Source organism: Panthera onca, chromosome C2, assembly GCF_046562875.1.
Source record: "Panthera onca isolate mPanOnc1 chromosome C2, mPanOnc1 haplotype 2, whole genome shotgun sequence".
NCBI classification, from domain to species: Eukaryota; Metazoa; Chordata; class Mammalia; order Carnivora; family Felidae; genus Panthera; species Panthera onca.
Window position 1 is genome coordinate 8085845 of NC_138347.1, and position 22079 is coordinate 8107923.

Sequence of the window (22079 nt, forward strand, 5' to 3'; positions counted from 1 at the left end):
ATAAATTATACTTCAGGGGCGCTTGGGTGGCTCAGTCGGTTAAGCCTCCGACTTTGGCTCAGGTCATGTTCTCACAGTTCATGAGTTGGAGCCCCGCATCGGGCTCTGTGCTGACAGCCTGGAGCCTGGAGCCCACTTCCAGTTCTTTCTCTCTCTCTCTCTCTCTCTCTCTCTCTCTCTCTCTGCCCCTCCACTGCTCACGCTCTCTTTCTCTCTCTCAAAAATAAACATTAAAAAATTTTTAAAGACATAAATTTCACTTCATAAAAATTTTAAGTATCTGTTTTCCAAGATATTTTTTTTAAGAAAATGAAAAGGTAAGCCATGGACTATGAGAAAATCTTTGTAAATCACATTATCTGATAAAGGACCTGTATCCAAAATAGATCAAGAATTCTCAAAGCTCCACAGTAGGAAGAAAAGTCAGACAAAGATCTGTACAAACACTTCACCAAAGACAACATATACAGAGCAAACAAGCATGTGCAAAGATGTTCAACATCATTAATCACTGGGAAACACGAGTGAGATATCACTACACAACTATTAAAATGACTAAAATTAAAAAGAATGACCACACCGACTCCTGAAATCATTGTTTCACTATATGCTAATTTGGATGTAAATTTTAAAAAATAAAAAATTAAAAAAAACTAAAACTAAAACTAAAAATACATATATGTGTGTGTGTGTGTATATATATATATATATACACACACACATATATACACACACACACATATATATATATAAAGAATGACCACACCGAATGTGGCAAGATGTGGAGGAACCGAAAGGCCCTCTACAATGCTGGTAGGAATGCAAACTGACACAACCACTTTGGAAAACAGTTTACCAGTTTCTTTTTTTTTTTTTAATTTATTTTTGGGACAGAGAGAGACAGAGCATGAACGGGGGAGGGGCAGAGAGAGAGGGAGACACAGAATCAGAAACAGGCTCCAGGCTCCGAGCCATCAGCCCAGAGCCCGACGCGGGGCTCGAACTCACGGACCGCGAGATCGTGACCTGGCTGAAGTCGGACGCTTAACCGACTGCGCCACCCAGGCGCCCCAGTTTACCAGTTTCTTAAAAAAAGGAAGCATACACCTGCCATATGATCCAGTCATGCCATTATTAGGCGTTTTCATCCAAAACAAATAAAAACATGACCATGCAAAGACTTGTACATTAATATTCACGGCAACTTTATTTCTAACAACCAAAACTGTAAAATGAACTCAATGTCTTTTCAACAAGCGAACGGTAAATTTTTGTGATGTATCTACACAACGACTACTCAGTAATAAAAGAAATGAACTACCGACATGTACTACCATCATGGATGAACCTCAAAATGTGCTGAGTGCAAAGCAGACAAAAAAGGCCAACCAGACAAAATGATTCCATTTATACAAAATTCTAGAAAAAGTAATGTGTACTGACAGAAAACAGACCAGCAGTCACCTAGGGATTGGGGGGAGGTGGGAACGAACAAGAAGCAGAACTACAAAAAACTACAAGGAAACTTCTGAGGGAGGAATGGATATGTTCATTATCCTGGTGGTGGTAAAAGTCTCACAGGTGGTACATGTGGATTTAAAGCCATCAAATCGTGTATTTAAATAGGAGGAAGCTTATTATATGACAATTATAATACAATAAAGCTGTTAAAAGAAGCTGTAGCCCATCCAAAACAGGACTTTTTATAGGCACACCCTCTCAAATCTGCTTCTTCGACAGCACATCCCATCTCATGGGATGGCAACTCAAACTTTCCAGTCACAAAGATCAAACACCTGGAAATTATTCAATGTTGTGTTTTAGTATTTTAAAATCAAAGAAATGTCTATTCTGAAATTTGTAAACATTCATAGAAGACATGACTTCGTAAAACTGAAATACTGCTTTAAAAAGAATTTAAAAATCCGTTTTTGTTTTTTTTTTTTTTTACAAGAGAAACTTGAAAGTCAGTGCCATCCATCCTTCGTGGCCCTCAATAAGCGTGTCTTTACCATCAACCTTAGTCAACAAAATGTTCTGAAAGGGCCTCCACCTTCAACTAGATAGCATCAGCCACACCCTACTGACTTACGCTGTCACCTACTAAAATCCTATCCATTACCCAACACCATGGGAAATACCACTTCCACCACACATCTTTTCCTAGTCCTGATCCAAAAAGGATTACTCCCACTTCCGAATTTCCACTTCTCTTACAGTGTGCATGCTCTGCCATGGGATACAGTTGTGTACAGACACACCTCAACCACCATTCTAAATTCCCGGAGTCCAAGAGTCTATGTTCCTTTGACTATGTAGGTGAATGAAGTATATATGCCTAGGAAAGCATTTTACAAATCAAATGTTACTGTTTAATTGCTTTTATTCTTTCCAAGGCTGTAAGACTGTCCAATTAGCTTATCCATCTAATTTAACTAGACTCTTAAAGACAGAACAAGTAAAGGGTTTCATAAAAGTTCATAGACTTGACGGACATCTAAATTCCCACGAATTATTTTTGGTGCCATCTTGTATTTCACTGCTTTAGGGCCAAAAGGGAAGGAGGAAAAGAAGTTAAAAAGTCCTATGCTTGAACCAACAGACACAAAAGGGAAAAGCACTGCTTGCCACCAAACAAAGTGAAGAAAAGCCAAAGAAAATGAGAGCTAGAACACTGCAACAGCAGCTCTTATTTTAAGGGAAGGACAACCAGCCTGCCTGGAAGCCCAGGCAGTGAAATATCTAAGACACTGGGGGCCCTTGATCTATCAGTGTGACCATCTGTATTGGACAAATGAAAAACACCAGAAAAATTACTTTCATTCAACTGCTATCTATTCTTCACACTCAAGTGTTCTTCTTTCCTATTACTCTCCAGCTACTTGAATCCTAAGCCATGTTTAAAACCTTAACACAGGTGGTTCAGTCGATTTTGGTTCGAGTCATGATCTCAGTTGGTAAGTTTGAGCCCCGAGTCAAGCTCTGTGCTGACAGCTCAGAGCCTGGAGCCTGCTTCGGATTCTGTGTCTCCTTCTCTCTCTGCCCCTCCCCTGCTAGCGCTCTCTTTCTCTCTCTCTCAAAAATAAATAAAACATTAAAAAAAATTAAAACCTTAACAAGTTCTATGGGTTTCCTCTTTAAGCCTTCCCCAAACACTCAACCCATTCCCCATGTCCCTATTCTTAAAATGCCTGATTTTTTTTTTCCTGTACTCTTCTGGATAAATCCTTATGGCACTTTCTGTATGAATGTTTTCAATTTTATCTAACTTTGCAAGTATTTACCAAGTAGTTATTTTTTACCTCTTAATGTTCCTTGAACAAAGCACTGAGTTTTGTATTTCCTACGGAATCTGCCACCTAACAGCACCCGATAAAGACTCAATGTCAACCAAAAAATATATATAGTACAAGCAACAGTTAAAACATCTGACTTAAATTAGAAAGGCAGTAATAGCAGGAGGTGGTGAATAACACCTCATCTTCCAACTGAACAGAAGAACATGAACCAGGAGTTCGAGTTTATGCTATTTGCTAGATTACATGGGCAGTACCAGACAAATTCTGCCCCAAAGCTTGCAGCAATTTATGAAAAACAAACATGTACCTTTATGAAAGGTTAACATCATGAGAAAAGTCAAGTAAGTTACTTACTGCAATGGTACTATTTCTCATCTGGAATAAAAAATAGTCGATTTTATTTAACAGGGTTTTAGAAAACCTGTGCATAGTGCTGCTACCGGAGTTATATTTTGAGACAAAGCTAAATATTTCCCTTTTATGCTCTAAAGTATTTAATTAGATGAAGATTTTATACAACTTAGCTTCCGTGATATAATATACATATTTTGGTTACAGGTATTTAGCAGAGCAATTAAATCCTTATTTCCACTTCTGTTCTAAAATCCGCCTGCCCGCAGTGAGTGGGAACTGCTGCAGATCATTAAACACTCATTTATCAACGTCTCTCACCAGGCAACACAATGCAGCAGAACAGCACACAGAAACCATCCAGAACCCCAGCAACAGCGGCTAATTAGCATAGCCTACCACTAAACCGACACCATATGATTGGAACTGTTAGTCGGAATGCTAGCCAATCAAACTAGGTTATGCAAATAGCCTATTTTAGTTGCCAGGGCAGAGCTACTTCCAATTGTCCAATAGGAAAACAAGCAATAAACAAGAAATGAAATTGAGCTTTGTCACATTTTCAAGTTGCTGTTAACACTTTCAGGTTTAGAGCAAAATTAACAGCAACTGTAAAGGATTAGAATCATATTTTACCTTCCACTCCAAAAGCAATCCAATGGTAATACACACAGAATACAAAGTAGTGTATTTGTTATCATTTTAACTTTTTACTCTATAGATGAGTTTTTCTAACAGAAGCTGCAATCAACATTTCAACTTTTCCCCCACCTAGTCAAAAGCAAGCATTATGTAAATGTCTTTCTATACATTTAAAAAGATTCTCAAACATTACATTTTTGAGGAATCCTACAAAGCATATTTATTCTATTATGGGAAGGCTAAATGAAAGGTGGGTATAACAGAACACATGGCTTGCTAGAAGTCTTAAATTTTATCAGACTGAAGAAAAATAATATTTTGCTTCTGATTACGACACGTTACGATATAACTTCAAAAATAATTTAAAAATAATAAAACCCAAATTAAGTATTAACCTATAGGGCTTAGGATATGCAAATTGGGACCAAGTAAACAAGACTCTTTGGAACCAAGTTCAACTAAGATATAAGCATAATATAAACACGTTATATTCACATGTAAACTTTCTCATAAGGAATAAAACATTAAAGAAAACTTCTGTCAGTACATACTAACAACTACAAAGATAATTTTAAAGAACATCAGTGTTCAGACAATTCTTAGTTGTTGAGAGAATTTCTTCAATCTCACATATTCAGAGAAATGCTTTGAAACATGTCAAGGAGACACAGTTCCCATTTGTGCCTTATAATTCTATCTTCATAAAAGATACAATTTTATTTTAAAATAGATCAACTTGTCCCACCTATCCTAGCAATTCTCTCCTTCTAAATGGAGTACAGATTCATCCCATACCAAGGAAGTTAGTGATTTTAAAATCTGTTTTTCCACACAATGTCTGTAAATGTCTCCAGAAAGACTTTCAGCATTTGAAAACTACACTGAATTAAGACACAGAGCAGATTTTGAGCACGAGACTGAAAGAAAACAGCATGTTGGTCCTATATCACTGCATACTATCTTCCCCTTTAAGAAAACTGAAGCCACTTCACCATCTTCAAGCACCCACCACCCATAATTGTCTCCTAACTTCTTCTCATGTTCTCTCCACTTAGAGATTCTGGATGAAAACCACTTAAAGTCCAATAAAACCAAACCAGAGTCAGCTTCTTGGAGGAGAGAGATCAATTACTGAACTTTAAAGGTGGAAGAAAGCTTAAAAATCATCTAATACTAACCTCTCATTCTATTAAAAAAGAAACTATGCTTTTTAGAAAAATAGTGCATAAAAGATCCTATCTATAGATGAAAATCAAAGCCCTCTCAAACCATCTTCAAACAGTATCTATGAATAATCAATAGATCAGTCAGGAATCAATAAGTATCTTGGTTTACCCGCACATACGAAAATTATATTTAAATATAAGCTTTCAAAAAAGAGTAGCTCGGAATCATTCCCCATGCCATCACCTACAGCATCTACTAATCAAGGCTTAAGAAAAGTTTGAAAATCACTCTCAAACCCAAAGCATTTAATCCACTCCCTGAAAGACTCAATGTCACTTCACTTCAAACTTTAGGTATCATCTGGTGTGCTTAACTACTTGGAATGCTTACAAACCTCCTTTAATAGTAAGGACAAAGGCAAGAAGAGAAATAAGAGAAAATTTTTAAATCAATTTAGTTCACATTTTTGTCCATGAGCCTTTAACATTTTGGCTAGTTCTCCCAGGTTCAGGCTTCTCTTATTCCCTCCACATTGGGAAAGCAATCCTAAGACTAGCTTCCAATCAACATCAGTAAACAAAGCATTTTCCATGTAAACAGGAATGTTTCCTAGTCCACCTCTTAAACATTCTTCATATCATGAAACTTTCCTGTCCTTGAAGGGGGAAAAATTAAAACCTTGGCACTTTTATTTTCTTTAGTGGCCTAGAGACCCAAGGAGACATCCTCTGCCTGGTTACAGGTACTCCAGGATAAAACACCCTGAATTTAAAATGTTTATCAAAAAAATTTTTAAGCTACTTAAATTGTGGAGTTTAGTTTAGGAAAGTGTCAATGACTAGTACTATCAGATTCCAAAATTAAACACTTAAAATGTTTAAAAATAGTTAACTCACTAAATAAACCTTCATTACTAAAGTATATTTTAGAATTCAATTCCTACTAAAGAAAATAAGTTTTCTAAGAATAATTTAATCATTAATTTTTTAAATACAGTATCCCAATTACATTCTCCCCTATATGGTAAAAAGAAATATATTTAAATAACTTCTCATCGATAATTAATGATGCTCAATATATATAAGAAGCCTCCAACCTCTCAATGTCTGAACAGGCCATTATTAGGCCAAATAATAAATCATCCACGATTTTCTGAAATGACATCACACCATAACGATTTTGTATTTTAGGGAGATATACAATGTAACTTTATAATTCTAAAATATGGCAAGTAGATTAATTTGAAGCCATCTAATCTGGAAAAATATTCAAACATTTTTGGGCAACTACTTTAATCAAGTTTGTAAAACCTCATTCCATAAAATGAGCCTGCCACCATTCTGTTTTGCTAACCATCTTTTACGAAAGATTAAGCCAAGTATCTGTCGTCTCCAACTTAAGAGGAATCTCCATGCTTTCTTTTACCCCCTCCTTCTCATTAAGTCCACTTATAAAAACAGAAGGTAAACTTTTATTTAAATCTGTACCAAAGACATAAATTTTTAAAGCCTGGAATATTCTTTACCCTTGTGGATCAACTATTTCAATGTGGGGTATGGTTTCATCTTCTTCCTCCTTCCCCTGATGAAACAAAAAAGACTCCTAGAACATTATCAATACTCGTTATTTTATATTAAATGTATTTTTGCTCCCTCATCCAAGTATTGTGGAAATATAAAAGTTGACTGATCAGGCCTTTATTTAACTATTACCATTATTAATGCATATCGCTAAATCAAAAAAAGATTCTCACAAATTAAGTTGAGGGTTAAAAACCCATTTTGCCTTGTGCTTATCAAGGCAATAAAAGAGTTTCATCTTTGTTAAGTGCCTTCACCTTAAACTGTATTAAATATTTACTTGTCAATTTCCATGTCATGTGAAAACAAGAGGACAGATTTATATTTATTCTTATTTTAAAAATGAACAATAAAGGGGCAACTGGGTGGCTCAGTCAGTTAAGCATCTAACTTCGGCTCCGCTCATGATCTTATTATGATTCCCGAGTTCGAGCCTCGGGTCGGGCTCTGTGCTGACAGCTCAGAGCCTGGAGCCTGCTTCGGATTCTGTGTCTCCCTCTCTCTCTGCCCCTACCCAGCTCACACTCTGTCTCTCCCTCAAAAATAAATAAAAACATTAAAAAAAAATTTTTTTAATGAATATGAAAAATTCACTTTATTTTTTTTTAGTAATCTCTACACCCAACATGGGGCTCAAACTCATGACCCCAAGATCAAGAGTTGCATAGTTGGGGCACCTGGGTGGCTCAGTCGACTGAGCAGCCGATTTCAGCTCAGGTCATGATCTCATGGTTTGTGGGTTGGAGCCCCACACAGGGCTCTCTGCTGTCAGTGTGAAGCCCATTTGAATTCCTCTGTTCCCCACTCTCTTTCTCAAAAGCAAATAAACATTAAAAAAAAAAAAAAGGTGTTGCATGCTCTTCTGAGACAGCCAGGCACCCCTGAAAATTTCACTTTCAAGAGCTTTGCGTGGGAAGCACCTGAAAGAGAAAAGCAGTCATCCTCCAAAACTCAAGGTAATAAAGAGAGGCCATGTATCTGTCCATGGGGAGGTAAAACATGTGAAAAGATCAGGGACAGAGAAAAAAGTGCTTCCAAACAGACCCAAACCAAAAGTCACAAAGGCAGAAAATGAAGTACAGGTATTGACTTTCAACACGGCTGCTTCTCACATGGGCAAGTTTAAGTGCTACACTTAAAGTATACTACTTAAAGCAGGAATGTTTTCCTGAGACCAAAAGGCCACCTACTTCTTTATACAGTTGACCTTTGAACAAGGGTTTGACTGCACAAATCCACTTATACATGATTTTTTTTTATACAGAGTACTGTAAATGTATTTTCTCTTACGATTTTCTTAGTAACATGGTCTTTTCTCTATCTTACTTTAAGAACACAGTATACAATACATACAACATACAAAACAAAACATGATAATCGATTGTTTACATTACCTGCAACAATTCTGGTCAACAGTAGTAGTTAAGTAGTTAACAGTAGTAGTAAAGTTCTTGGAGAGTCAAAAATTATACTTGAATTTTTGACTGCATCATTCGAGGGTCAACTGTGCTACCAGAATTCACCAGTAAACAGAGAACCAAGGCCATAATTGGAATAGTGCTTTAAAAAAATCCTCTTAGACTACCAGCAAGAAAAGAAATCAACACCACACCTAGAAGTTCAGTTTCCTGAGATGGGAGAAGAGGGTCCTTTTAAAAAAGAAAATCTAGAGCACTAGCTAGACTGAGCATACTTGTTCATATTGTCCATAATATCCGCCAAAATGGTAGTAGGGAGTCACAAAAATAAAATCAATTAATTAAAGCACAGAATAGGGACTTAACAGTAAACCAAAGATTCTGACAGATTTCTTCAGGACAAAAGGCCAATGGGATCATACCAACGATCAAAGGAATGTCAGCCCTCCAGCTGAAAGCTGGCACCAGAAACCACAGTGGAAGTGGCAAGTGCCATCCTGGGTGAGAAAGGAAAACTGGAGAAAAAGAAGACAACTATCTGCCACATGGTCACTCCTCTCCGGGTGCCTCTAGGAAGTACCCACTAGTCAACACACGGAGTCTCAGCCACTGAAACCCAGGCTAAGGCCAAAGAAAGACCCTGTGAGGACACTAAGTCACGTGCCTAGAAGGGCTAGATGGGCAATCCAGCAGTCCATACTTCTCGCTGGGGCCTCCTCAACCTGGCAATGGACAAATGAGTCCTTCTTGCCAAGACCCCAATTCATACTTGCTGAACTGAAGCCTGCCAGTCCAATGGCTCACCGTAAACACCCAACCTGTCTGCAGTCCTCTCACAGGGGGAGAAGCTGACATGGCAGAGGAAGTGAAGTTCTTGAGCTGGGCAACAGGGGTGCACAGGTATTTACTATTAGAATACTATTAAAAAAAGGGGGGGGGGAGGGTCATGTAAAGACCAAAGGTGACGACAAGTGTGATAAACAACTACTCTGCATCTGAGGCTTTTAAAAAAGTTCTTTCTGGTGAAAGTTCAATGCATATCAACTCATACAGTATCAGACAATTAAATCCTCTTAAAAAACCAACCATTATATTGCCAACACCACACCTGAGTCCCAGGGTTAGCATCTCACCTACGAGTGGAACAAACTTAGTGACACAATATTTACATCTCCCTCTCTCCACTTTTCCAGGACAGTTTTTTGTTTTCAATTTTCAAAAGAATCTCAAAAACAAAACATGGGATTCAGTTCTAGTTAAGGAAAGGTGCGTAAAAGTGTATACACTTATGTACATACAATGTAAAAGTGACTATCTGGTGGGTAAAGTCTGTGACGTAGTTAAGAAATATAAAAAAGGTCCTAAAACCCTCACTGAGTATCTTGGGAAATCAAGAGAAATTGTCTAAAAGTGATGGATCAAGAAAGAGAGGTTTAAATCAGTTTTATAAAATTTTAGTCATAATCAACAAAAAAAACCTTTAATTTTTTTTTAATGTTTATTTTTGAGAGAGAGAGAGACAGACAGACAGAGTGCAAGCAGGGGAGGGGCAGAGAGAGGGAGATACAGAATTGGAAGCAGGCTCCAGGCTCCAAGCTGTCAGCATAGAGCCCGACGTGGGGCTCGAACTCACGGACCACAAGATCATGACCTGAGCTAAAGTTGGATGCTTAACCAACTGAGCCACCCAAGCGCCCCCAGAAAAAAAACTTAGAAGAAGACAAATTGGCAGGAAGAAAAGCAGCATAGAGAGCTATTCGATTTCGTCTTTCTGGGAGGACAGTCATTAGTTTTTTAAATAATAAAACAGAGCTATAAACACATTACTATATTTACAGTTACAGAAGTAACCAAAGGAAGAATTGAAAAATTCAAGAATTGAAAAATTCAAGCTCAGTCAGTTAAGTGTCCAACTTCGGCTCAGGTCATGATCTCACGGTTCATGGGTTCCAGAGCCTGGAGCCTACTTCAGATTCTGTGTCTCTCGCTCTCAGTCCCTTTTCCACTCAAGCTCTCTTGTCTCTCAAAATAAAAATAAACGTTAAAAAAAAATTTTTTTTAATAAAAAAATAAAAATAAATGAAAATAAAAATTTAAGATTAAAAGTGATTTTACCACTAAGGAGAATAAGGAAAACTGATTATTTTTTCCTTTCATAATGAAGTACTAGCATACGCATGTAAACTGAGTAATTACTGCTTAATACAGAGGAAAAGTACAAATAATGAATTTTTAACATGTCAGCTGAACATAGCCTAAAAAATACTACTTCTAATAGGAGGAAAGAATGCTGGTTGTAACGAGCAGGTTAGAGAAACAGCAAATATCCAACACATTTTTTTTTAACTTTTATAACTTTACAGAAAGGAGATCTAGGTTTACAATAAGAAGATAAATATTTACATTTTCAAGTGTCTGCTTTTTGGAGTACTTGATTCCATGGAGTGTATTTCGGGGATGGTGTATAAAAATGGAGATAAATCTGTGTTTCTCTCTAATCTAATCTCTAATACAGAGATCCATTCAACGATATAGATGCTACACGTTTTTTTAAATTTTTTTGTAATGCTTATTTATTTTTGAGAGAGACAGAGACAGAGACAGAGTGTGAGTGGGGGAGGGGCAGAGAGAAAGGGAGACAGAATCCGAAGCAGGCGCCAGGCTCTGAGCAAACTGTCAGCACAGAGCCCGACGCGGGGCTCGAACTCACAAACTGTGAGATCATGACTTGAGCCGAAGTCGGACGCTTAACTGACTGAGCCACCCAGGCGCCCCAAGATGCTACACGTTTTAAAAAGACTAGCATGAAGGATATACAGGTCTTGACCAAACTAAAGAAAGACTACAAAGTAGCCTGATGTCAAACATCAAAGGAAAAGGAAGACAAAACCTTTTAGAAAGAGGTAAAATCTTAAATTACACACCTTTAGAGAAAGTAATCTACAATATCCAAATCTTAAACCGTAATAACTTTTTACTTCAGCTTTCTTAGTTTGGGCTTTCCTTTTACAGCTTGTTACTTCTTAAAGTAAACCACAATTTATTCAAAAATCTTTTTAAACAGTGGCCAAATCTACCCATTTTCTAAAACTACAAAAACCAAACTTCATCAAATTATTCCTAGAACCAAAACACATATTTTATTTCACTTGAATTTACAATTCAAATCACTGTTGATAATACACATTCTTCACAACTCATACTTGCCTAAGAACAATGTTCCTTTTTAAAGCAGCAGTTACTTCCACAGACTTTCCAGAAAAGCTAATACAGATAAGCTTATTATATTTTATCGAAACCAAAGAGTAAATTATTTATGAAACTCTTGGGAATCTCTTTAAAAGAGGAAATACAATCCAGAAAATAAAAGGTCACCACCATCAACAGATTATTAATGGGTTTGTTCTCATTTGTTCAAGAAATATTTGAGAATCTATTATGTCCCAGGTGTTACACTAATAAGACCTAGTTTCTCCATACAGAAACTTTAAAATCCTGTATAATGACACTGGGAACAAAAATTAAAAAGACAAATGCAAACTGGAAAATGTCTGATTGGCAGTAACTAAGTAACTGGTTAGAGTCTAGAGTCACGCTTGCTCCCAGGTTTGAATCCTAGCTTCACAGGATCAACCTGGGGCAGGCCCCCTAATCCCTGCTGGGCTTATCATGCCTATCTCAGAGTTACCATGAAGAGTAAACGCATTAAAAAAATGTAAATTGCTTGTAACAGTTCTTGGTATTACAATAAAGCTTCAATGAGGATCTCTTACAAATTAAAACAACAACAACAACAACAACAACAACCTCAAAAAAATACCGGCAAAGAATATTGAAAGGAAACTCACATATGAATAACATAAAACATAACACATGAATAACACAGAACATATTCGGTCTCACTAACATTCAAACATGTGCAAGGGAAAATAATTAAGTTACTGTGTCTATCAAATTAACAAACATTTTGAAATCGCCAGGATTCGAGAGCATGGGAAAGTTCTGATGTGTAACTGGTAGAAGTGACAATTGTACTTTAAAACATATTTGAAAATATGTATCGTAAGTCTTTTAAAATGTACATATCCTTTAATTCAACAACTACAACTTCAAGGAATTAGACCTAAGGCAATAAATCAAAGAGGAACAAAAAGACTACACAATAATGTTCACTTAAACATTATTTACGAACTAATTAGCAACAATGGGGAATAGGTTAAATAGTAACTAATTTGTAGAATACCAATTAGCCATTAAAAATGATGCTATAAAAGAATATTAATGATGGAGAAGTGTTGAAATTGTAAAAGACTATAAAAAGTAAAATATGACCCCGATTTTGTTTCTTAAATATGGTCTAAAGGAGCCACAAAGCACACAAAGTAAATCTGAATGTTAGGATCACTGGTGACTTTCACTGTCTTCTTTAACGAAGTTCTACCTGAACTTGAGTTATTTTTAAGTAACAGTATGTAAGCTGGATTGTGGTAGTGAGAGCTGCACAATCGTGCTAGTTCAACAAAAACTCAAATTTACTCATAAAATGAATAAATTTTTATGGCACATAAATTATGTTTCATGGAATAGTTACACACACACGTGCGTGCGCCCCCGCCCCCCCCCCACCTTATAAAAAAGGTGAGGGGATAGGAAAAAGTCCCTGCTGTCAAAGGAAGAAAAAAATTACAAACATGTTGTGTCTTACTCAATGGGGAAAAAGAAGAGCTTAAGTATTTCAGGTATCTTTCAATTTTGAAGGATATTGTTGAAAAATATAATAAATGCAACAAGATATTCATGTAAAAATGGATGTTATACATTCATCATTTCGTAAGTATGAAAAAGCAAAATGTTAATTTTCAGCTATCTTGGTTCCAAGAATAACACCCTTTACCCATCACAGTTTTTCCCCTTCCGCCTACCCTGCTCCTGGAAATGCTTTCTGCCTAATTCCACAGTCCAAATCATAGGCCACAAAGTAGCATAATCCCAATAATAGACAAAACACTCCTTCAAAACAAATTTTAAGTTGTGTAAATGAGATATGAATTAGAACGGACTGTTAACTCTGGTGATACAAGCCTAACATAAAGTTTGGGACATTAACGTGTAGTTTGAAAAGACATCCCAATTTCTCAAATTCAGGGGAAATTTAAGAAAATGCAAGCCCCCAATACACATAAATAGTACGGTAACGACTGGATGGGGTGAGAACACTAATCATAAAAGTAAGAGCACATCTCCTGGGCGTGTGCTATGTACACACCATGTACTCTGTGTATTACAAGGTATTCTTACCATCGTTATGCTTCTCTAGTTCTCCACAAGAAACAGGTTTAGAGCTCTGTACTTTGTTCTGATAGTCAGTTCTATATTAACATATTTCTGGCATAGCCAGCCCCAAACCTCTTCTCTTTTCCTTCCCTCTCATTATGTGTCTTGAGTTGAAGAAGTAGGCCCCGCTGATTTCCCTACTTAAAATCCTCACCGAAATTTAACGAGTAACGGTCTCCCCTAAACTGTCCTCTCCTCTGAGCATCTCATTTGAAGTACTACCCTTTTACTCCCCATGAAGAACTATGAAGCAATCAGCAACTTTCTTCTTTCATTTTTCCAGTTATTTGAACTGCACCTTCACTGCAGAGAGCACGGGCATTCTAGAACACACTCACAGATAACCATCATTCATTTTTCAGTTCCACAAGCATCTGTTTAACGCTCCCCTTCTATCCATGTCCCTGCAGTCTTTCTGGGTTGCCCAAGTTTATTCTCTAGTAGAGTCCTCAAGAAGTGCTCAAAAAGAAACCAAAGTTCCCCAAATTCATACCTGTGTTCCTAACACTTTGTCTGTTTTTATAGTTTAGTCCATTTAGCTGGATATAAAATTCCAGGCTTTCTTTTTTTGTTTTTGTTGAGAATAGTAAATGTTACCCCACTGCTTCTGGCATAAAGTGTTACTATCAAAATCAAGTAATCTAATTATTCTTTCCCTTTATTTTTTTTTAAATCCTTAAAAAAAACTTTTAACTTTTTTTTTTTTTTTTGAGAAAGAGAGAGAGAGAAAGACAAACAGAGCATGAGTGGGGTAGGCACAGACAGAGGAACACAGAATCTGAAACAGGCTCCAGACTCTGAGCTGTCAGCCCGGCGCCCAGTGTGGGGCTTGAACTCCCGAACCATGAGATCATGACCTGAGCCGATGACAGATGCCTAACCAACTGAGCTACCCAGGCACCCCTATTCTTTCCCTTTAATAATGACTTATGTCTTTGCCTAGATACCCCAAGAATCTTTTTTTTTTTAATTTTTTTAATCTTTACTTTTGAGAGAGACAGACAGACAATGTGAGTGGGGGAGGAACAGAGAGAGAGGGAGACACAGAATCCAAAGCAGGCTCCAGGTTCTGAGCTGTCAGCACAGAGTCCAATGCGAGGCTCGAACTCACAGACTGCAACATCATGACCTGAAGCAGAGTCAGACGCTCAACTGATGAGCCACCCAGGCGCCCACCAAGAATCTTTTAAGTCCAGTAATTTTTTAAAAATATGTCTACATGTTGGGTCATTTCTGGACCCATATGACACAAGTACACAACATACCTTTTCAAAATGTGGTGGCAAATCCTTTTTTTTTTTTTTTTTTTTTAATTTCAGGAAATTTAACTTTTAGTATATATTAAGTTTCATTACTTTTGTTCTTTAGGATTTCTTATTACTATATGTTGAAACCTTACTGCCTGTCTTTAATAACTGTCACCTTTTTCTAGATGGTTATTTTTCTTCAGTTCTTTTTTAATTTTTTTTTTCTATTTATCTCCAGTTCGCTAAAGAAATTCTTTATTGTGGGGGCGCCTGGGTGGCTCAGTTGGTTAAGCGTCCGACTTCGGCTCAGGTCACAATCTCGTGGTCCGTGAGTTCGAGCCCCGCGTCAGGCTCTGGGCTGACGGCTCAGAGCCTGGAGCCTGTTTCCGATTCTGTGTCTCCCTCTCTCTCTGCCCCTCCCCCGTTCATGCTCTGTCTCTCTCTGTCTCAAAAATAAATAAACGTTAAAAAAAAAAAAAATTTATAAAAAAAAAAAAAAAGAAATTCTTTATTGTGTTTGTTCATTCTTGTGTTCCTTCTAGATTAGGCTTCTAGATTTTTATTAATGACTTTCTCCCTGTTTCTTCAGTTACCACCACATTTCTAGGATTTCTATCCGGATTTATATTCATATTCATATCGCTTTCTAAATTTGTTTGGGTTTCTTCTAAAACACTAGGTATCGTTTTCATTAGCTTTATGGACATTTCTCTCTGTCACGCTTTCACTGTCTGCACAAATATTACTCTGCTCCTTATTCTTTTCTTCTTACAAAAGCTCTGTGGGAAATATGACTGCAATCCTTGCCTGTTGCTCATTTTCGTGTAAAATAAAAAACATTTATTTTTACTTTTTTTTTTTTAAGTTTTACTTATTTGTTTTGTGAAAGCAAGAGAAACCATGAGCACAGGAAGGGGCAGAGGCAGAGAGAGAGAGAGAGAGAGAGAGAGAGAGAGAGAGAGAGAGAGAGAGAATCCCAAGCAGGCTCCACGCTGTCAGTGCAGAGCGCAATGCAGGGCTCAAACCCACGAACCATGAGATCCTGACCTGAGCCGAAATCAAGAGTGAGACACTTAACCAGCTGAGTCACCCAGGCACCCCTAAAATAAAAAAAACTTAGAAAACTGAAGAACTTTTCTGGTTTTGGTCCTTTTATGTCTCCATGAAGGGTACTGAAATACAGCCTCGTAAGTGAGATCTCCTGTGTGTTCACCTTCCCTCACTTCATCCGACCTTTTTTCCCTTTGCCTCCACCGTCGCCATCCTGCTTATTTTGGATTCCGTTCCCAGCAGTGTCTACTCAAGTGCAGAGCTTTGGCCAGGAAAGGAGCTTCAACTGTCTTTGAAAGTTCATAGGGACCAGACGGCTCGGACCCTCAGAACTCGCCACGCGCCCCATATATCCTGGAAACTTGAAAACATCTTTGTCTCCGCTACTGTTCTCAAATTTGCTGGCCACCCTTTCCAGGGAGTTTTTGCTGGCGATCCTGCGTTTCTCCTGTTCTCGGGCCCTTCAGACGGCCTGCTGCCTCCTTCTGTACAAGCACGGACACCGTGCACGTCTTGTAAGTTACTGGAGATTGGCCCTCACCCACTTGCATTGGGGTTTGTGGGGACACCGTTCACTTCATCTTGTAGAGGTGGTGTCCACGAGGTATCCGTTTCGCTGTTCTAGTTACTTTGTTTTTAGAGAAAACTGTGGAGATTCAAAAAACTATGTCCTGCTGTCATCTTCCCAGAACTCAAACATTCTTTGGAGATACGTATAGTAAGTATCCCTAAAGTCTAAAATTAACAAATGTAAGTTTATCTGCTCTCACCTGGGTCTTAGAACAAAGGCCCTAAGGACTAAGAAATTCAACTCTGCAATGTGGCTACCCTTAGCTTTCTCATCGTTCCCGTAAATATCGTATGTTCTTTGATGTGATATTTAGTCATATCATCATTAACTGCTTCCACTTAGCGATTAGAAGCTGAAATAATACAAACATGAAATACTAAAGGGAGAGGAGAGGGAAGATAATGTGGAAGTCTTAAAGCCATTTTAAGAAATTTATCAGAGCAGACACTCACATTAAAATATTATTTAGGGATAAGGATGGCAAAAGTTACTATTTTTGCAAAGAATTCACCGAGCCATTTTTATGTCCCAGGAACCCTGCTCAACAGACACAGGGTACACAAAGAGAATAAGCCATAGCCATCTGACCTTGGGGAACTGTCAGACCAGGTGGGACAAAACAACAGTTAAGCGAACGAGTGCAAATGCCGTAAAAGCATTAAATAAAAATGACTTGCTAGAAAGACAGAACCTGGGAGGAGAATATCTACCAAACTATTAGCTTTGTTGCCTAATTTATGCGTTTCTTTTTTTTTTAAGTTTTATTTATTTAAGTAATCTCCACACCTGCTGTGGGACTTGAACTCACGACCCCGAAATCAAGAGTCACATGCTCTTCCGACCAGCCAGGCACCAATTATTACTTTAGACATTTCTGAAGCACTTAAAACTTTTTCCTCTATTGAGTATACACTATTACTTTTGTATTTCCTAAAATAGGAGATTCTTCTTTTTGCCAGCTGAATTAGAGTTATTTTTAACTATAAAACTCAACGCTCACAAAGATGTATCCAAAGACACACATTCATGTAATGCGAGTGGGTATAAATTGGTACATATTACCAAAGAGTTTTCTGAAAAGTTGTATCAAGGGCCTTAAAAGTTTTCAAAACTCTATAACCCAATACTCACACTCCTAGGACTCAATTATAAGAAAGTAATTTAACACATAACCAAACATTTGTGCACAGATGTTAGTACTTTAAAATAAAAAAGGAAAAGAAAAATTTAAAAACAATGTCAAATAGGAGATATCCAACTAGGAAATGATCACCTAATGAAATATCCTCAAATCAGCACACTTTAAAGTGCATTTCCAAAAGTACTTCACCCTCAAAAAAGCTACAGTTCCGAATGCTCCAGATTTGCTTCGAGTTTCAAGTGATCTGACAGCAGATCACTAAGTTAGCTAAGTTTTCGATGACACAGGGGAATATTTATGATCCAATGCTAAGCCAAAAAAAGAGAGTATGTAAATAACATAAAATACATTCTAACCCAAGCACACCATCCTGAGTGTCAAAAGTGGCACAGAAAACAAAAACTTGAAAGGAAACGTGCCAGTGTGAACTGGACAGAACTTTGGGAACTTCCTCCTACTTCTCTCTATTCTTACAAATTTCCAAATTTCTTCAGTGTCTGCGTATTACTTAATAAACAGGGAGAAAAAGTAACAGACTGAGAGCAAAACATAAATCCAATGGATTTACCATTCACCAAAAACAATAAATTTGTTCAATTATTAGAAGTGGAATCTGATTGCCCAGGGTTAAGAAATGAGTAGAAGCTACAGAAGGGAAAAACATAAAGACCAGATGCACAGGGCTGTGTGAAGAACAATCCCGAAAGGAGGCAAACTGGCAGTTATGTGCCAAAATATTAAAATGTGCAAACCCAATGCACCCTACATCTGAATGAGATTTAAAAGTTCATTTTTTCTTTTAATTTACAGATCTGACTTCTAACTGCTACCCTAATAATATGCCATACTCCTACGACTATTAAATATGGAAACCTTGCCCTAGAAAACTCACATTTTACAATGAATTAGAGGGGTGCCTGGGTGGTTCAGTCGGTTAAGTGTCCGACTTCAGCTCAGGTCATGATCTCGCAGTTTGTGGGTTCGAGCCCCGCATCAGGCTCTGTGACAACAGCTTGGAGCCTGGAACCTGTTTCAGATTCTGTGATTCCCCTCTCTGCCTCTCCCCTGCTCGCACTCTGTCTCTCTCTCTCTCTCTCAAAAATAAATAAACATTAAATTTTTTTAAATAAATAAATAATAAGATGAATTAGAGAATCTAAAGTTTCAAATTCTGCCATATTAGTTTGAAGCACTTAAATTCATACGCTTAAGAAATATGACAAAGACCCTATGAGCAAATCAGCACAATTTAAAGTAATTTCCAAGGCATTCCACCTTTTTAAAAGAGTTGTAGTTCTATATGTTCCAGAACTCTTTCAAGTTTTAAAATGACTAACCTATGACTATTGTTCGACAATCCTAATTGTTAAAGACGATGCCAACATCAAGCATGGTATGGACTGCTGTATCCAACAGCTTTCCACAAATTATGTTCCATTGGATACTCACGAGCATAAGTAACAAATAAGGTGGGAGGTCCTTTTATCCAACAAACTGGAAAAAAACATGCAAGAGCTTTTATATTAATGTACACCATAATCTCTGAGGCAGTGCATTTTCCAAATGCAATCTCAGAAGTGATTCTACATCTTTTATTTTTTTTAAGTAGGCTCATGCCCAGTGTGGAGCCCAACATGGGGCCCGAATTCATGACCCTGAGATCATGACTCGAGCTGAGATCAAGAGTCCGAAGCTCAACCAACGGAACCACCCAAGTGCCCCTCTGCATCTTGAATAAGTGAAACGTGGTTACCTCTTAATTCACAAGGATAAAGAATGCTCCGAGGCTCCGAGGAGGACGGTGTGCTTGGGTAGACTGTCACTCATCTCTAACGGGAATGAATGGGAGGGCAGGGATGTGCGCAGAACAGACAGCCAGGGGGCAGCCACGGGAGTCTGGAGCTCAGGAGAAAGGAGTAGGACACGAAAGTAGATTCGCGAAACGTCGGCACGTGGGGGTCAGGTGAGGGCCAAGTACTGCGAGTGCTGTTAACCAAAGAGAGCTTTCTGGTTTTACTCTAAGGCCTTGAATTCAATACAGAAGTTTTAAGAACTGATGACAAATATCCACTGCAGCGTTTGTTTACATATCTTCCCACTTCCCCAACTGAACGGTGCCCTTAGCTTCTAGGCACAGGGATCCTTGTGGGCAGGCCACCTGTCACAGTACGTTACAGTAGCCGGTACAAGGCAAACGTGAGCCCAATAGTTGTTTGGCCACAGATAATTTTTTGTCCCCGCATTTAAAAACAATTCAATTTTGCTTCATTTATGGTCTTATTTTTCAATATGCAAAAAGACCCTCAAATCTAAAGGGTATGAGAATACCCATATACACAAGTACTAGCGGAGCATCGAAGTTTGACTTTAGCTTGGTGCTCAAGAAAAATCTATTATTAAAGCCTTTGCTTCTGAAAGACCAATCATCAGTCAACACCTAGCTCAACACACTTTCTAGCAGCTCTGGACCCACACCTAACCACCCAAGTGGGATGACAGAGCAGGGCGTCGTAGCATCTAACCAACAGAGAGAGTCAGTGCCATGAAAGCCTAGGGAGAACAGAACACCCACTTTCGAGTACGCAGCAGCATTCCAGAAATAGCTTTCACGGGAGAACTCCTCGTGAGCGTTTGTGTGGTCAAGTTCTATCAGGTGAAGTACAATAAAATGTGTGCACAGGAACACAAGAGTGACTGCTGCCTTAATTAATGATGATCAGGACAGCTGCTAATTTCGTGCTCAAAAAAAATTACTAACCTTTAAGTCATTAAAAGGGAAATACAGCAACAGCTAATACGTATGTAGAGAAAGCCAGATCTTCCTTCTTGAGTTTTTCCCTCATGAGCCGCCAAGTGTTGATAACTTTTAAAGAACACCAGGCCAAATGAGAGAGCCCGCATTAGATCGTAAATCGAATCTTCGTAGAATTTTTGTGTTCCGGCATTCATAAAAGTGACTAGGTAACCTTTATAATAAACTGTTTTTACTCTTTAGACACCTCATGCCATCCATAAGCCTTTCAAGAAAAAGGGCTGTTTGGGAACCCTTTGTATCTCACAGAGATTAAAGGAGAAAGAAAAGAGCAACTTTGCCACGACCTCAAAATTTCATGCAGGAACACCTCCAACCAAAATCATTAACTATTCATGGATAAATCCAGGAGATACCCCACAAATGCTTGGTGTCTCTACTAACCTCGGTTGAAAGCGAACACCTACTTGGGAAAGCCAATGTGCCCTATGGTGCCCGACGAGCAATCCGCGGGCCGACAGTGCTGAAAACTGTTCCGGCACCAAGAGGTCAAACTTACAAAATCAGACAACAAAATTTTCATCAAATTCTAAAGTTTTTCTCCGTAAATATTCCTACTCATTTCTCTAGGACAGTGACACTCAGCCTCGGCACCACGATGACTTTACGAGCCCCTCAGCCAGAACGTGTACACGGGGCAGCTCTAGGGCGCACGTCGGAGAGACGGATCAAAGAGGATTACCCAATCACCTTTTACTTAAAAAAGAATTACCAGAAGATTCTGTGAATCCCGCATTAATGTAAAACATTATTTCATCTACAATTTCATTTAAAAATATATTCAAAACACAGTTCTTCATTCAAAATAGTAGAGACATTTTTTTGAATCCCACTCTAAAGTCAAAAAGGTAATTTTTTTCCTTTAGAAAGCATAGATCACCAAAAACAAAAACCAGTCACAAAAACTTTAAGAGCTACACCAATAATGCGATTAAATCTCTATGTAAGGTTTATGTCATTACTTCTTTCCCAGTTAAAGACCACATTTTCAAACAGTTTATAAATATAACCCAATAAGACTATCCTGACAAAGTCTATAAATATAAGGCACTTGGTTCAACAAAAAGCCTCACAATCAGTGTGATTTAAAGAATATACAAGTTTAAAAGTTACCACTTTATCCATCAGCCACCCTGTAGTTTCAAGAGTGTGAACACAGCCATAGATGGGCTAGCCTCCATTTTTCCATTTTCCATTAATAAGATCACCTCAATTAGTAACTCAATCAAAAATACTCTTTCAAAAATGCCTTTATACTGCTTCTCCCATGTAAATACAAATAACAAAAGGATGAAAGGAAAGAAGGAAGGAAGAAGAGAAAGAGAGAGGGCTGGAGGAAAGGATGAAGGAGGGAACAAGGGAAGAAAAAAACAAAATCCCAGACTTTATTTTTCCAAGGAATCATACATATGGGTATAATATCCTTACTTTAACTGTCAGTCTGAATTTAGATACACGAACACCTAC

The 22079-nt window shown here is 37.9% G+C and overlaps 1 protein-coding gene across 13 annotated transcripts in view; it reads right to left on the reverse strand.

The window, feature by feature from the left end:
- Positions 1–22079, reverse strand: part of DYRK1A (dual specificity tyrosine phosphorylation regulated kinase 1A) — a 150377-nt gene that overhangs the window by 73222 nt on the left and 55076 nt on the right. The gene's annotated exons all lie outside the window — the stretch shown is intronic.